The following is a 17,415-nucleotide window of genomic DNA, read 5'->3' as shown; positions in this document are numbered from 1 at the left end:
AGAGGATTGGAGCTGGGGGCAGCGAGGGTGGGAAGAGTAGGAGCAGGGAGACCCTGAGGGAGGGTGGAGACGTCTTTCACCTCTACAAGGGCTCATCCAAAAAAACTTGAAACCTCGACCTGGTTCTTTTACAGATATTTAGTACTTAGCTAAAACTTCTACCGTATTCCTGAAACAGACCCAGTTAAACACATAGCTCTCGGTCCTGACCACGCAGTAGAATCACCTGGTGGGCTTTTATAAACTAGCAACGTGTGGCCAGATCAGTCCAACTCTGGGGAATCATCTTAGGTGATTCTACTGTGCAGGGGGTTGAGAACCACTGGATAGAGTACAATGAGAGCGAAAATACCTTTGGAGCCTGGAGCACCACTGAGCTCCTCAACGTGGCTTTGTTCACGCAAAGAGGCATGCTATGGGAACACATTACGGTCAATTTCTTCCTAGGCTTGGGAAAGAGAAGTGTGATAAGGGAGCTGGTGAATGGCTTCATTATTCCACAGAAGGAAAAAATGTGTCTCAAGGATTCCACCTATTAAGAAGAGCTTGGGGTCCAGAGCCCTGTGACACCACATAAAATGGTCTCTGAATATCTGGGAATGGAACTGAACCCAAGCATTCTGTGGAAGCCACAAATCCCCGTCTCACACTACTCTATAACTGGATATACTGCAGCTTTCAGACATTTCTCAAAAGATTATGGCTTTTAATTCCTAGGCACATGACCAAGGTCGATCTGGGAGGAATCCAACTTTTGTTCACATCAGTACTGCAGGGATTTTGGAAATGCTGAGGAGCTGAGCAGATGGGGAGTGAAGGCGTCTGTACACAAAACTAAATATTTATTAGGATGTTAGCCACAATTGGTTAAATTTTTCCTTGACTGTTACAATGCAGTACACTCTGCTTCATAGAAATGTCATTTTAACAAATACATATATATACATACATATATATATACACACACACATACACACATGACTGGGACATTGTGCTCTGTACACCAGAAATTGACACATTATAACTGACCATACTTCGATTTTGAAAAAGTCATATTAAAAAAAAAGTAATGGAAATGCCAAGGGTTTGGGGAGCTTGTCTCATTTTCTTTTTAAGTTTCAAATATAGTAACAGTTGATTCTAAATACTAAAAATTAAAAAATAAAAACTGTTGGTTAAATTAAAAGTTCTTCCTCATTCCCCAAACCCATTCTCCAGATGTAGTCATTGCGAACCATTTAGTGAATATCTTCTCAGATCTTTCTCCAAAATATGAAGACCCACACATACAGAAAGATTTTTTAAACTGTTTACAGCGGGTGGAAGTGAGTGTATTTTTATAAAAATAGCATCATAGGTTGGGGGGAGGGTATAGCTCAAGTGGTAGAGCACGTGTTTAGCATGCACGAGGTCCTGGGCTCAGTCCCCAGTACCTCCTCTAAAAATAAATAAATAAGTAAGCCTAATTACCTCCTCCACCAAAATAGCATCATAGGATAAAAATTGTCCTTTAACTTGTTTCTGTTGCTTACATATTGGATAATCGATATAATTCATCCCAGTACAAATGGATATACTTATTTAAAATGTTTAAATACAGTGGTCCATACGGTGAGTACACCTGATGCCTATTCAGTCCCCTCTTGGTAGACATTTAGGATATTTATGTATTTTTGCTACTGCAGGTAATGCTGCAATGAAAATCTATTTCTGCTGGGTTAATTTTTAGATATAGATTTCTGGGCAAAAGGGTATGTGAATTTTAAATGTGAATTCCTAACTGCCATCCATAAAAAGGGACATCAGTTTACACACGACCTCACCCCTCTGGACCACTCATGGAGAGATGTGGTACCTTTTTAGCACGTCAGCAGTCCTCGGCTCACTGTTCTTATCGAGCTTTCAGTGGAGCAGAAGGAGGAGAGGAGAATTATACCATTCCCGTATTCTGCCTCATGCTTTTATCATCTGAGAACTACTCACACGATGCCTGAATAGCTGTGAGCTCTGATGCTTTAAAGCACAGTATGAAATTCTTTACAATGTATTTTTATATAGTTATTTCTTCCAACGAGTTTATTTTAGTATCTCTTGACTAAAATCAATATTGAGTTTTTTTAATCCCCTAACATTGTTGGTCTCAACCCTGGCTTTGCATTGGAAGCATCTGGGAACTTAGAGAACTACCTGGGAGTGGGGTGGGGGTGGGGTGGGATGGGGTGACAGGCTGAACTTTAAATGTTCAGAATCTCTATGGGCAAGCACTGGCACTGGAGATTTTGCGAAACGCTCTCCAAGTGATGCTACCATACAATGAGAGTTCCGCTCCAGATACAATTAAATGGCAGATGTTCTGTAATTGGTCACATCCTTTAAATATAGCTAACAGAATCTGTTTTACAAAGTGGTTAGGCTAAAATAAGTGCATTTTGGCCTATTATGAGGTCAATATTTTAAAGATTTACATTTGAATCCATTTGAATTCAAGGTGTGATTTATTTGTGAACATTTATTGACTTGGAAACAACTGTGACTCTAAATGTAGACACCAATCTATTACTATTTGTAATAAACGTATATGACATTTACTATTGATTGTTAAGAAGGTAATGGCCCTCTTAGCAATGGTGTCTCTCATCCCAGAAATTATCCCTAAGGGTGTTTACTTTTCGTTGTTGTGATTTGTTAGTTTAATCCTTCCACAAATATTTACTGAGCACCCACTACATGCCTCTGACTGCTCTAGGGGCTTGGGAACCAGCAGTAACCAAAGTTGAAATCTGTGCCTTCATGGCACTTACACTATACTTTACTGGAAAAGTAAAATTAATTAATAATTAATGGATCATGTCTAATTAAATAAATGGCTAAAATCCAAGACACTGATGACACCAAATGCTGGTGAGTATGTGGAGCAACAGGAACTCTCGAGAGTCGTTACTGATGGGAATGCAAAACAGCACGTCCACCTTGGAACACAGCTGGGCAATTCATTACAAAACTAAATGTACTCTTGCCATATGATCCTACAGTCATGCTCCTTGGTATTTATCCAAGTGAGCTGAAGACTTATGTCCACAAGAAAACCTGCACACGAATGTTCATAGCAGCTTTACTCATAGCTGCTATTAGAAACAACTAAGATATCTGAACAGACAAGCTACAGTACATCCATACAGTGGAATCTTACTCAGTGTTAAAAAGAAGTAAGTTATAAAGCCATGAAATGACATGGAGGAAAGTTACAAACATACTGCCAGTCTGAAATGCTCACATACTATATGATTCCAACCATATGACATTCTGGAAAAGGCAAAACTGCAGCAAAAATAAAAAGATCAGTGGCTGCTGGGGTTGGAGGAAGAGGGGGAGGGACTGACAGCTGGAGCACAGGGGCATTTTAGGGCAGTGACACTACTCTGCCTGATGTTGTAATGGCAGAGAGGTTACATTATGTATTCCTTAAAAATCATAGAATTATACAACACAGAGTAAATTCTAATGTAAACTATGGCCCTCAGTTAATAATAATGTATCAATACTGGCTCATCAATTCTAAGAAGCATATCACACGAATGAAAGACATTAATTAGGGAAAACTGAGGGCAGAGGTGAGAGGAAATTTGGGGGGAGCTTTTTGTATTTTCTGATCACTTTTTTCTGTAAATCTAAAAGTGCTCTGAAACATAAAGTCTATTAATTTAAATACACAAATATGGACTAACTAACTACATGTATATGTATTGTCAGGTTGTGACTTCTTGTGTTCCTAAACTTACATTATTCTACTTCACATTAATTAATAACAAGTCAAATAGCTCATTTGTAGCATATTAAGCTGATCCCAAAATAGTTAATATTCACTTTTAAGAAGTGGAATTAGACGTCTTATCAAGGATGTATTCATTTTAGGAGAACACTTGACCCAACGTTAACTTCGGGTAGGTAGAGATTTAGCCTATGATCATCCTCCTTTATGTGAAAAATGAAAATTGGAGGAGATAGGATATTAAAAATTCAGTTCATGAACACAAGCAAGAAAAAAGAGAGACAGGATAAATTAGCATTCAGCACTTCTTGATGGGCTCTGGAGTGTGTTTTGGGCCAAGCCCAGAGTAAATAAATAGTATATGGTCATGTAATAAAAAGAACTGCAAATGACCCAAAATTTTTCTAGTAATTTATTTGTATCTCTGGCTAAGAGTAATAATGTTTCAATCATCAATTATAATCTCTTCGGTTGGTTTTATTTTGAAGCCTTTACAATATTGTTGCTACAAGCAGGTCTATAAAGTCCAAAGCACATTAGGCACTTTGTGTACTTTCTCTGATTAAATCCCCACAATCCCTGTCGGGTAAATATTTTTATATCATTTATATTTTTACTGAGATTCAGAGCAGTTAAAACCTTGCCCAAGGCCACAGTGGCAGAGCCAGGCTACATCTGAAGATTAAACCTGAGGTTCCTATCATTTCTGGGACTCCAGTCTCTAGGATGCTCAGCCTTGCTCATAAGCCAGCTTTGTTAGTTTATAAATTGAATTCGATCATTGATTTGGGGAGACAGCATTAATAAACAGAACTGCCACAACAAAAAATTCAGAGGCAAACTTAGTAAATGCAGAACAAGGTGAGGTGTTGAATTCAGACAAACACTTAAATCTCTTTTATTTGCTAAAATTAGCAGGATCTTTAAATAAAAATCTATTTTACTTTATAAAAAGTTCTCAATTATATAGGTCAAGACTCTACAGCAATATATAAAACTAACCTGATATTCTCTCCTCTAAAGTATCATTACAACTCTTTTTTCTACAGACTTTTCTGAAGTATTCATAAAATAGGGGCAAATGGCATTTGCATTCCAATCTTTCCACTGTCTATGCAGTGGTTGATTTTTCCTGGAGCTGAATGTGGTCGTTCAGCAGACACCTCTCCTGGAGTCATTGTAATTTTGGCCTCTTCACCATTCAGGAAAGCTATACAAAAGAACCATCCCCTCACCGTGATGTTTAATCAGAGCTCAGCATGCTAAGGCCCTTTTATGAAAGCTCCCTGGCAGGAAATCAAAGCCCCTTTCTCCAAAAACAATAAAACATGAAATAGAGGGATCCATCTGTCAATCAAGATAGATTTCTCTTTCAAAAAAAAAAAAAAAACAGACTCTCAAAGAATAAAAAGCTTTCACACTAATTAATAGCCATTAAAGCTCCCACCAGTTTAAAGGCTTGAGCAAAGTCAAGAATATCCAGCTAATTCAAATCCAGAAGGTGCTTTTGCATCACTCATCTGGATTGACAAGAGAAAGTACTTCCCCAAAAAGGACTAGGATAATTAATTCCAATTTGCACTTCATATTTGCAAGCACAACCTCAGTATGTCAGCCTTTACAAATTTCCTTGGAGTATGACATTGTAATCAATTATTCAGAATCAGATCTAATTCCGTACACATCTATTGTTTACCCACATAATACCATGCACTGTTAGGTTCTGGAAACAGAGAAATGCTTAATTCATTCTCTTGCCTTTGAACAGTCTTGAGTGGACTGGAATTCTGCTTCTTGAACAGCTTTCCTATATCCTATACTTTTTATACATATGAAAGACAGTCAGACTAGACCAAAGTTACCGTGTATCTTGTGCCTGAATTCTCTGTACATCATAACTCCCAAGTGCTTACACAGTCCATACTGCATACTTCTCAAGAGAGTCTGTTGTATCTTTGGACAGCTCTAATGATTTCAACAGTTGCCAATGTAACTGGTGATAACAACTACATCCAATTTATTTGAGAAGCTCTTTGGGGCCTGCAGAACAGTGGGGAAGAAATCTTACAGTAGTCAAATAATAAATTTATCTACTTAAATAGCTATGTACAAAGCACTAGATTAGAAGAAAGCTTAGCAATCTAAAACCAATTTGGTATTTTTCCCCCTTAAGGCTCTTATTTTCTCTGTCACCTGCAAATATGTAGTATGCAAATGTCACATCTATCCTTCCTCCCTCACCCTCAACATACATCCAAGAACTATAGAATAATAACAATTAAATAGATAATCCACTCAATTAAAAAACAGATTGCTAGGAATTCTGACCATCTTCCTCCAACAACAGACCTTCTTTACTCTAAATGATACCAGCAAACCAAGAGGCAAACGAGCAAACTATTAAAAAAAAAGGCCCGAAGCCTTGACTAAAATATCACTTTTGAACTACAATTCGAAGCCTAAAAAGACTCTATGATGGAAAAACTGCACTCCCTATCTGCACAGGTTGATGGCCAACATAACCAAACCACCTGGAATGGGTCATTACTGGATTTCCTTCCACCCAAATATGCCCACTGATGTAGTTCATGCCGACAAGAAATCTGAATAATTCTACAAGGGAACCTGTGAAATAGCCCTGATCTTCAGGGAAAGACCACACTCAGCTCACCAAAAGTAAGGGAGAAAAAGCAGTCTGCCAAACGTTCCATCTGAGCAGCTCTGGCATTCAGACAACTGTCTCCCTAAATTCTTTTTATAGTCATGTTGATGAAACTACACTAAAGCAAATGATGAGGACATGCTTTAGATATGATGAGGATGTGTTTTAGAGACATATTGTTGTTACCTAAACACCAACATCATTTCTTGTACATTATGAGTTGGAAAAGATACACATTTCCGTGGTAACCACCAAAGAGCACCAGCTTATCTTCTGCAAACAGCCCATGTACATGTAGTTTGCCTCTGTACTCACTCCCACTCATAAATGGTGAGTGACAAGGTCCCAAAGGTATCTCCTGCTTCTTCTCTCCACTAATCCAGTGGGGGTCCGGCCCCACAGGGCTCCTGTTTCCCTGAGAGTAGCGTGCCCACCCCACTCACTCGGCATGCACCCAGCAACCATTTAAGAACATGACTTCTGCTCAGTGCTGGGGATATACAAGGAGACTGCTGGTCTAAGACACACACACAACCCCGTCCATAGCATATATCCATCCTGGGAATATTCTGCCCTTGCCCCGGGTGCCAGGGCCTCCTTCAGCAGAGTGGGTGGAGGAAAGAACAAGTTAAGTTTCTCAGTATGCAAACCTAAAATGCAGGATAGTAAAGGCACGCCACAGTCTGAGCAAAATGTTATGGGACTCAGACAAGGGACAGGAGACCTTGTGGGAGATTTAAAAGAAGTAACATTCTACGGGGGCTTGGAGAACAGGTAGGGTGATTTTAGGCTGACAGTGCTCCAGGCAGAGGAGACAGAATGTTCCAAATGTCCCTTGGGAATGTGGGGAAACAGGAGAGGAAACAAGGCTGGTGTTGTGGTTTGAGAGGCAGACTGGGGTCAGTACTGAAGGCTTCACTGCCTGCCCCCCAAGAAATTCTAAATTTAACCAAGTTCAGGGGCTTCATACAGATACGGGTGATATGGTCAGGATAATTTAGAGAGATGATTTTTAAAGAGTCAACTTCTAATCTAAAACGATAAAATAGAAATGGACTATGTTAGATGTGGGAAACTTAAAACCGCACAGTTAAGAATATGAAAATCTCATGCTATTTCCTAACAAACTAAATTACCAAAACAACCAGAGACATTAGAAAACCTAAATAAGCTAGTAATCACTGGAAGCATTTTTTCAGGCTATTTAATTGTTAGATACTTTTTATTAGGAAATATGTCAAAAAGGTATAAAAGTGAAAAAATATATAGTGAACCAACTGCCATGTACTCAAAGTTTCGTATTCCTCCTACAGACTCGCCCTCCACACTGTCCCTGTGATTATTTTTAAGCGCAACCAAGACATTCTATAAGTTTGCCAGTAAGTAATTGGGGCATATAAAAATATTTTCTAAGGACTACCATTTTAAAACCAGCTCATGGGTGAATTTTTTCAAATTTTTTACCTTCTAAAGGGCTGAAAAGAATGGAATGGTTTGCAAATTGGGCAAGAATCCAGAATACACTAAAGCCAAAGTCTGAACCCCCTCAAAAGATAGAAAAAAAAAATGGAAGACTAGAGGTGAATTTTTTCATGTGAATATAAACACAAAATCCTAAACATTATTATATCAATTAAGAATCTTGTAATATACAAAATATTATAGTATGATTAGTTCCAAAAACGCAAGTAAGTATCAATATAACATATTCCAAATTTAACCTGTAATATAACTAAGTCAAAAGCCAGGGGGAAAAAAAATCCCAATAGATGACAAAAAAAGCCTTAGAAATATTTTAACATTTATTTCTAGTTAAAAATGGCTTGGATGTACACATGTTATTTGGGAAGAAAAGTTTGAAAACTAAAAGCTCATAGCAAATTAACGTGCTAAAACATTTATTTTAAAAAAATGGGTAATGATGTTTATTAAGCTTGGGGGGCCCTATGGTCAGTGGTTGGGAGGAATAAACTGGAAGGAGAGACACTGGTAGTAGGGGGGTGGGATGAGGGGAGGCCTTGCAGCAAAGCTTCAGGAGTAAATGCCAGAGATTCTTCAGAAATTAAATCAGCTGAAGTGAGTGTCTCTTCCCATTTTCTTTCTGTTGCAGGCTGCTGGAATTGAGGAGAGGTGACTAAGATTTCCAGTCTGGCCAAGCAAGTGGCAGGAGACACAGTGGACAAGTTAAGATGCCATCTCTCTCACCGCCCTCCTTTTTCCCAGAATACTCCGCATAATTTTTCAGAAGCCGAGTCCAGGCTTCCTACTGGCATCCTTCGTATCTCAGGCCATCAGGCCCCTGTGTCCTATGGAGCTCAGCACAATTCATCCCACCATCACCGAGCACTTGATAGTCACTCTGCTTTAAGGCATGTCTTAGAACGTTACTTTTATTGTCACTTAATTTGTCTTACATTAGTGTCTTTGGTGTGGCCAGCGTAGAGGTAAAAGAGAAGCAAACTGAGAAGGAAACCTTCAAAGAATGCCCTGTCCAGAGAGGAACACAGCTCACGGCATGTTCCCCTGGGCTGCCCCACACGCCCCTGGTGGCTGCCATCTTCTCCCAACTCTGCTCCTCAGACCGAGCTCTGTGATGCACCTTCAGACATTCACGTGAGCCTCCTTTCCGCCCAGCTCCACAGTCTTCTGCTTCCCTTGGTTCTGGTAACCCTAGATTCTTCCCAATACTCAACCTCAGCTTCCCGCAGGCCTTGGGAGGTGTTGGTCATTTGCCATGTTGGAAAGGAAATGAATGCTTCATCAGAATTCGACCCCATCTCCAATAAACACACACGCGATCTTATTTTCCCGAACCACACTGTAAGGTATCTGAAGCAATGGGTCATAGTTGATGATGATGATGACGGTGACGGTGATGAAGAAAATAACACTCTAGCCAACATTATTTATGAATTCCTAAAATATGCTATGCACCTCACATGTTACTGCAATTCTGATGCGCCTTCAGATTAAGTACTACCATTCTGCCTTCAGAGAACAGGTAAACTCAAAGAGGTTTAAGAGACAGATTCAGTGTCAATGCCTGCTTCTGAGGTAAACGCACCTCCTACTCTCAAAGCTCCCACACACTCCTGCATCCTCTGTTGACTCCACACTTTCTTCATCCCTGCAACCCACTCCATAGCCCAGCAAGTGCCAGGGGCCCTGGCATATGAAGCTCGAGGCCAAGCCCTTTCTATAAAACTCCCGGCTGACCCTAGCAGGGATTCAGTAGGTAGCTACTGAATGAAGAATGGATTATTTCTTCCATTTACTGCCCAAAAATAAACTAAGGGAAAAGGAGGTCTGTGTAGTATAACTGAACTAGAGCAGCATTTTTTTTTAGTTATGATGTCATAATAGTTAATGGGGTGAAATAAATAAAAAAGCAACGGGTTGTTAAGTACCAGATGCATTCCAAAACTCACTTGACAGGAACATGCAATGATTCCATTCACTGCTCTCGGTCAGTTAGACATGTGTGTGGAAAATACAGCGGGGTGAACAGCGTCAAGGAAACCACTGGCAACAGGTAAAATTACTAGGGAAAAATTAACAGCACTTTAGGAGTAAAATAAAAGAATACAGCTCTCTATTACCAAGCCCTTGTTTCCCTTAAGCACCTTCTTTTGACTGAATTTATGATAATTTTCCAATGATATCAATGAAAAGAGATGTCACAGTTGCCAAGTAATACATACATTCATTAAAACGGTTTATCTTCATGTGTCATTACTAACGGCAAAACAGTGTGTCTGAAAAACCATTTATAAACAGAAAAATGCAGTAAAAAGGGTAACAAGAAAAAAATGGTCTTGCATTTCTTTTGTATGCAATCAAAAGTAGGTAATTAAGTGTCTGATCTGAGAGACCCAACATGCTGTCATAAATTTGTATCTGTGTTTTATTCTGCCCAAATACTACAGAAAAAAGAAAGAAAAACCTCAAAGAGCCATACCATAACTGAATTCGAGTCTGAATCAAAGGACAGCAGTTCCTTAAATCAATGTACCAGGAAACTCTCGCCCTTGACCTATAAAGAAACAGTCCAAATATAATACATGTATGGGCCTGTTTAAATCCCTTCTGGAATAAGATGCGGGATGTATACTAGATAAATAGTATATGAATGAATGAATTGACTTTGGAGGGGGGAGCAACACGGTTACAAGGTTAATCCCTAAAGACTGATTCCAAATGGTGGCCAAAGTACTTTTCCCTATGATAGAGTGATTTCTTTTCCACTCAGGCCACACTCACTTCTGTTTCCTGAGTATGGCATATGCACTTGGATGACAAAGCTGACGGACATTCCAATAAAAGTTCTTCAAGATCAACTCAAGGTCTTCCATGGTGCTAAAGCTCGTCACTGTACGATTTTTCTCTGGAAAGTGTGGAAAGGGTAAAACGGGGCCATGTCCCCTGAAAACTACCAGCCGAGGAAACAGATTTTCCTGGTGAGAGCTCACAATGGTTTCTGCAGTTGTCCAGGGCTCCCGGTGTCCTCCCTGCCAAGGTACAGCTTGGAGGGGGGTCTGGGAAAAGACGTTTTCTAAAACCCATGAAGCCAGCTCTGTGAAGTCAACGACAAATTGCCTGTATGTGGTAGTTAATAAAACCAGTGCATGCATTACATGCATCCTTAATACTTCAAGCACATGATTATTTGAGCTGTTAAAAAACAGGCGCCCTTATAACAGTTATGTTACAAATATCATCACAATCAAAGGGTTTTACCCAAAACCTACTCTGAAGGTAATTTATACAAAATAGTTCTCTTATTTTGAAGGTGGCAAGAACGTTTTCATTTATTCATTTATTAATTAACTTGTTCACTCACGTATCTGTCCATCGGGTCATTCAGCCCATCCACTTGACACATAGTTTGTTACAAGACACACGTAGCGGCTACAGAGGAAAAGGCAGGTAAAACGTGCTCATTTGTAACAACGATCAAAGGAGAAGGTTACTGTGCACCATGAGATGTGTAAATTGTTTGGGGAGATCAGAGGCAGGAGAGATGAATTCCAAATGAGGGGCTTGAAGCAGGGCTCTTGATAGAAAGTGGCATCTGAATTGGCTCTTGAATAAGTTAAATGATTTAAGTGCACTTAATAATTTAATTTCAATCCAACCAGCTAAAATCATACAACATGTAATCAAGCTTCTCCATTAATACAGACGTATTTATAATCTGTGACTAGTTATTGATATTTTGAGTCATAGTGTTGTATAATTTGGGGAACAGTGCAGGCTAGAAATGTAAGTTTTAGGGTTGGATAGAACTGAGGCAAAATCTTGGTTCCTCCACTTGATGTCCATGTGATCTCTGGCCCGTTTCCTAACATCATCATATTTCATTTCCTCATCCATTAAATGGATACGGTAACAGTGCCTCTTTGGTGACATTTTTTTGTGAAAATTAAGTTTTAAAAAGGATATAAAACCCTTAGAATGTTGACTCACATAAGTAAGCACTTCCTAAGATGGCAGCACTATTATTTTGCATTGTTAGGAAGCTTTTTTCACGTAACTCAGGAGATGCCTAAGAAAGGTGCACCTCAAATACAATTTTTTTAACATTTTTTTTTCAAATACAAATTGATGTCTGTAATTGGCAATGCCTGCTACCCTTCCACTGGCGTTTGTGCTGACAGCCATCCTCATTAATAAAATTTTTCTCTAACATCTAGCAGTATACTACATCTCTTCAATGGCATCTTTTTTGGGTTGATTTCACCTGCTTTTGGAAAATGACTGCCTCACCCTATGTGATGCTACCCAGAGCCCCCCAGAGCCCGTGCCTAATATGCCTTATAGCCTATAATTTTAACTCAGATGATCCCAAGCTATCCTCCAAGTTTTTGAAACCTCACATCCAACACTCTGTATGATGCAATTAACAGACATTCAGAAACTTTTCATTTTATTTAGATTACTCATTATGTATTATCTTTTTCAGAATTTGAGTCATTGATTGAAATTCAACTTTGGTGGTCACTTAACCAAAACATACTAAATAGTATAAATATTAGATGCCCAATAAATAGTCCTTTATTGAGGGGGAAAGACTGTTACATGGAAATGGCATTTTCTACTATTCTGGGCCAAGCTGGTAAGGAATAAACTGCATCCGCATCATCCAATGTGGTAGCTACTTGCCACCTGTGGCTAGTGAGCACTTGATATGTGACTAATCGGACTGAAATCCACTATCAGTATAAATTACACACCAGATTTTGAATCCTTAGTACACAAAATAGTGTATAAAATAGTCAACTCATAATTTTTGTAGTGATCACATGTTGAGATGACAGCACTAGACTGGAGGGAACCTCTCATCGTACTGGAGAGACAAGAGCCTGTCCTAAGAGCAGAGAAATAAGCATTTCCTGAAACCTCAAAGCTCCCCTGACGTCCCAGATGTCCAGAAGACAGAGCAAGTACCACACTTCTCTCCAGTCTGCTTGGCAGGGAGGAGGAATAGCCATGTGCTCATCTGGGAGGCTGTCAGGAATATCACAGAGGTGCTAGATAAACTCCAGGTGTTACCAGTATGGGGCTGGGGAGAGAGGCTGTCCTAGCAGGTAGCGAATCCCTCCTGACTCATTTACTGGGGGTGACAAACCAACACTCCATATTTAACAGTGTCAAGCAGCTCCTTATTACTCACTGATTCAAAAATATCCAGAGCTGAGCACCAAAGATAATTTCAAACATCATTTGATGCTGTGTGTTTCGGTGAAAGATGAAATTAAGTATCGAGAAGCTGGTTGGACTGTTGATGTCTAAAAAACGTGAAGAAGCTAATTCCTAGCAGCTCAACACCCATCTCATTCCCTTTTGGGTCCCCTAAGAAGACCCAGTATTTTTCCATAATTTTGTCAGGGTGAAGAACCCGGGCTCTCCAAGCCAGCTGACCAACCAAGAGCAGAGGAAACACTTCCATACTCAACACTGAGCATCAGGCAAAGGCTAACCTAAAAATGAGCAATTGCTGGCCAGAGCACAGAAAAGCCAAGATCTCCAGGTCTGATTAATGCTTAAAATACAAAAAAATCTCTTTATATGAGCAGTGCAGCTCACATCCCAGTGTTGTCACAAAAATCGTAAATTTTAATGTCTAATTTCCAAAGAGAATAGTCCATTAATGAAGAGGCAACTGTTTTAATAACTCACAAATCACCCCAGTGTAAAATATTTGCCCAAGTGATCTGAGATAAAAATAAAACCTGGAGCTTTATAGGATAAGACAGCAGCGAATCATAACAAAAAATAGCAGCTGGTGTTTATGTGGATGGCTTAAAATTACTTTCATATCTAATTTGAATCATCAGATAATCTATAAATTACAGAAGGGAAGCACTGTTTTCCCAATTCTGCAAATGATGAAACCCAAGAGTTAATCTCTAGTAAATGACCAAAGTAAAAATCAAAACTCATGTCTCTTTGAGAACAAATTGCGTATTTGTAAAATGACCCATCAGGTACCCTACTGAACAATGTCAGTGCTAAGATCTCAATTTTTGGAAGACCCAGAGGATTTTATTTTTTAAATTCTAAAAACACACCCAGGCATGGTCCACAGAGTTGGAAATGTCAGAGACCCAACCGTGAAGTTGTGTGGGAAAAAAAAAAAAAACTGAAGGATGTTATTTCTGAATTGCCTTCCATTTTATTTTTCTCATTATAAGGGTGATACGTGTTCGCTATAGAAATAAAAACAAGAATATTCCAATACTTTAAATTTTACAAGCCAGGGAATATCGCCATTAATACATCAACATGGATGCCACATGCAGAGGCGATCTTTGATCTGTTTGGTAGCCGATGTGGCACCTCAGAGTAAGAGGGCAGTCGTGATGATGCCACTGCAGACAGTCTGCAGAGCTGTCCCAGCAGGGACCCGTGCCACAGCTGCTCTGGATGTATGTGATGCTTTCACGGAAGCATATACTCTTGCAGGTTTTCAACCTCCTTTTTATAAGTCACCATATATTTAAGACATGTTATAAAGCCTAATTCATTTTTTCTATACACATAAAGTCTTCTCTGGGACAAAAGTGGCCTCCCTTCTAGAAAAGGAAAGGTTGAGGTTCATGGTGGATGTGATTGCTTCTCATGCATTCCACAGGGATTCACTGACCACCTTCCACTTCAAAAGTGTTGAGCAAGGTGCTAGGTGAGAAACAGTAGGAAATGCCAAGGTTTTGCCCTGAATGTCTTAAAAGCCAGTAACAACAGCCCTTGGCTCTGCATGAGGACACCAGCCAATGGAGCACCTCGGTTCTTCATTCCAAAGGTGTTAACAAAGACAACTGCTGGTTTCAATGCTTTATTATTTGAAGCTCCACTATACCTTCTGCTAAATAACCTTCCTTCGGCAAGCCTTGGTTACTCCGGCAATGTACCTTGAATAAATTCAGCCATAAAACTGATTAAGGGTGGTGCCAGGCTCTTCACAGCTTCATACATATTATCTGACTTTTCCTCCCAACGACCCCATCAGGTAATGGCTATAACCACCTCCATTTTAAAGATTTGGAAATTAAGCCTTAGAGACATTAATTAGCTTGACTACGTTTACACATTAGATTTATCTAATGCCAATGGCCAGGCTTTTAACACCACCCTCTACCGCCTTTAGAATATTGACCACAGAAAGACAGTCACAATATATCAAGTGAAATAAGCGTGGCCTAGAAGGTTCCCGGATGGTCGGATCCCTGCCAAATTTTTATCTTGTTATTCCAGTTTCCTCTGTGCTTCAGCACCACGGTTTTTTCAGATGTAAGAGTAAGATGAGCTCTCTCCCCACAGGAAGACCTCAGTCACTATCACCTCTCCCCACAATGCTCTGCTCTGTATTCTTAGCATCAGTGGATCTCAAGCTTAACATCTCACCATTAAGGTCACTCATCAGAAAGGATTTCCCTGACCATCCATTCTAGCAATAATCTCTCTGATAGCACTGTTTCCCCTCCCCCTCCTTTAAAACATGAATGAAGCAGGTCTTAGAGCAGTCAGTACAAAATACTACCCTAATGTGAAAACACACTAGTATGGACCCAAATACACTCATGGATACATACACTCCAACTAAAGCCTGGAATAAAATGCAAAAAAGGAAAAGAAAAAGAAAAAAGACAAGTAAGGAAAAAGAAAAATATCTGGAAAACATTATCCCGAGATTTTAACAATGATTTTTTTTTCTGGTGAATAAGATTTTTGAGATTTTCTATGTTTTTATACTTCCCTGCACTGTCTAATCGCTGGTGATTAACACTGATTACTCTCACAGGACATTTCAAAAGCATAATGGCAACTCTAACATAAGCAATAACAATCTTTCCCTCTTTTATTTTTATTTTTCGGTAAGAAAACACATTTTACTTGAGCAGATGCTGTTTTTGCTCAGGTTTCTCTATTAGGTATCCAAAGTCAAGGCAAGTAATCCAGGGTTTAACTGTGTGGCCTTTGTCCTTTATAGAATCTTCTTCAGAGGACAGGGGACGGCTGGAAGTGGAAGCGATGGTTTTTAACAAATCATAACAGTAACAGTGGCAGTTGAGGAAGAAATGTCCTATCTCATATTTTCATTAAAAAAAAATGTCTGTATTAAAGCTTAAAGACACACGCAAACCAACAGCTCAATCCAGAGCAGCCAGTGAGACTCTGCCCGCCCAACCTCCCCACGCTCCCAGCCCACAGAGCGGCGACTCTGATGAGAAGGCTGTTCCGTGGCAGCTGCAGAAACCTCTCCCAGGCAACAGCTGAGGACAGAGGAAAGCAACATCCTGGGAGACTGATTCCTGAGGATGGAGGGAAGGCAGGGACTGCTCTTGGTGAACTCCCAAGACTTGCAGAGCAGCAAGCTTTTAATCTGTGTTAGTGCTTTGACCTGAAAATCCCACTTTAAAAATCTGTTATTAGCTCAAAAAATAAATGAATTCTCCAGTTGAATAATTGGAACAATTTGCAATTATTTGGTCAAATGCCAAAATACCTCTGCAGCTTTGCTGATACAGACGCGGCAGCGAGGCTCGCAAAGGACCCATTTGGCATGAATCAAATTGATGGGGAAGAAATGGCTATCATAACACTGGTAACCAAATAAAAAGGGCTTTTTAAATATCTGCTGGCACAAATTTTCATTTATTCTAAGGATAAATTCCACTGCATAACTTGGCTTGACTTGAAGGAGAAATCTTAGAGAAAAAAACATGTATCGCTTTTAAGAAGGAGTGTATCAGAACAGTTGTGCTCACCAGCTCGCACTTGCCAGAGAACTGGGCATGTGTGGCTCTCAGGCCAGCACAGTGGTGTAGCTCAGTGCCACCAAGGCTGGGCGAGAAACGTGCCCCAGATAACAGGCAACACCGGAGATTTGTAAGAATTTTTATCACGATGTTGAAAAAATATGCAAAGTGGAAATACTTCGTGGTTTTCCATATAATATGTTGAATGCATGTTGTTTAATTTAGGTTATAAATTAGGGTTGATACAATGTTCTTAAGGGCTTTTTCTTTGAACACTATTGAACACTCCAGACTCCAGCCTTCAAGTGCTTGGTTTCATGTTCCCACTGTTGAAGGGATTTGGGATTTTGTGTCCTTTTCCAAACATAATCTCGCCTTGGGTGGGTTTTTTCCTTTGCCCTTTGCTGCAGGCTAGAGCTGGGGACCATTAGAAGGGTACTTCATTTGGTGTCTAGGGGGTGAACAGCAAGAAGAACTGACTACAGAGCGGCAAAGATGGTGATTCATAGCTTATTGCCAGCCACAACCATCAAATGTCCTCCTGCAGGATTTGAGAGTAAGTTGTGACACTAAAAATGCTAATTGAGAAAACCATCTAGCCAGAAAAATTCTCCATTAACTCAACCAAATAGCTGTTTAGATATTTTGTAAAATTCCAGAAACAGGGCTTTTTAGTGCACAGTATCATAAAGATCACTCTTACAAGATAAATTTTAGAGCAAGGG

At 39.7% G+C, this 17,415-nt stretch overlaps 1 protein-coding gene across 11 annotated transcripts in view; it reads right to left on the bottom strand.

Moving 5' to 3' along the window:
* The window catches only part of NRG3 (neuregulin 3), a 938,337-nt gene that overhangs the window by 886,751 nt on the left and 34,171 nt on the right, over positions 1–17,415 (bottom strand). The window lies entirely within an intron of this gene.

The sequence above is a fragment of the Camelus bactrianus genome, chromosome 11 (assembly GCF_048773025.1).
Source record: "Camelus bactrianus isolate YW-2024 breed Bactrian camel chromosome 11, ASM4877302v1, whole genome shotgun sequence".
In the NCBI taxonomy this organism is placed as follows: domain Eukaryota; kingdom Metazoa; phylum Chordata; class Mammalia; order Artiodactyla; family Camelidae; genus Camelus; species Camelus bactrianus.
The sequence above is the reverse complement of the archived record's forward strand: the minus strand, read 5'-3'. Positions and strand labels throughout refer to the sequence as shown.